Here is a 1335-nt window from a genome sequence, read left to right as displayed (position 1 = left end):
GCCGGGGGATCTTTGTGCAAACCCCCCTCGAGAAAGCTGTGATTCTCAGGGGAGAGTGGGAAAAACATTTCGACCGTCATCAATCAAAACTTTGGTGACACAAATGACCAGAAACAACGGAGCATTCTCCATCGATGTCACCGTGTCCCCTCCGCCTCGCTGCCATGTCCCACCCACCTGTGCCGCTGCCCCATTGGCCTTCGCCATACGACGCCCGATGCGATTGGCTCGCTGGTCCCCGAGCGAAATCGTGGTCCCCTCTCGGCTAATTGGGCCTTTGTGATTGCGCATTCTATCGTGGGCCTGGCGAAGAATGAAACGTGAAAACGTTATTATGGCGGGTGGGGGAAGAGTGGCAGGTCGATGCGGGGAGATCGTTTTTGCCGCCTCAAAGTGCCAGATGCTCTTCCTGGGTCCATTATGATGCCACACAGGGCTTTGAGATGGTTTCGGCGTAGCAACTGTGCAGACACAAAAGCAAGATGGAGACCGGCTCGCACAAACACATACTTGCAAACGCAGGCACGCACACACTCACACATGAAGTCTCACATACAGAGAGTCCCCAAAAAAGTCCTAACAAACACCTGCCATTTAGTGCTCTTTGTGGCTGGTCTTCAACAGGGGTCATCACAGCTTACCTTTGTACGTGTTAAACAAGGACTGAACATGATGGAGCAAGTCTTTGCTTCACCTTTTGTTGTTAAAATGGATGACAGAGGAGAGAAAACCAGACTGGGTCGATATAAATTGAAGAATTTACTTCTTCAAGCTTCAAGCCCCTCAGCAGTGATTCGTTTTCCAGGGTCTCTGAGAGAAGGAGCATGTAGGAGGACAGGTCATGAGCCTGGCTCTTTGTGCGCTCCATCACGCTTACACACAAGGCCGGGCTCTTGAGCCTTTTTGTTTACGAGTGTTTTTCTTCTTTAATTAAGAACATGCTCATTTCTTTACATCCATGTGGGATTTGAAAAAATACTAAAAACTGTAGCTGACAGACGGCAGAGAAATGACTGAAGCTCCATCAACCCTCCTGTTCTCAGCCTTAAAATAACCAACAGCCCACTGTGAAATGATCCTGACCATTCTTTGGGTTTCTCCTCCTTCACCCGGCAACCATCAACAACAGGTGGCGCTGTAGTCACATTCATGGGTATTTCGCTTCTCAGGACAAAGGACAACCTCAACTCCAATCAGGCACTTCAGGCCTTTATCAGGAGAATGTGACATATTCATGTTTTGAAATGCACGTGACTATGTGATTATTTTTTAAGTGCAGCATTGTGACGTTTATGGCCTCCTGTACCCCAGCTGGCCCTCCTTTGGGTTATCACT

Source organism: Rhamphochromis longiceps, linkage group LG18, assembly GCF_057381845.1.
Source record: "Rhamphochromis longiceps isolate RC_006_pf linkage group LG18, R_longiceps_female_GT1.1, whole genome shotgun sequence".
In the NCBI taxonomy this organism is placed as follows: domain Eukaryota; kingdom Metazoa; phylum Chordata; class Actinopteri; order Cichliformes; family Cichlidae; genus Rhamphochromis; species Rhamphochromis longiceps.
Note: the sequence above shows the minus strand (reverse complement) of the source record.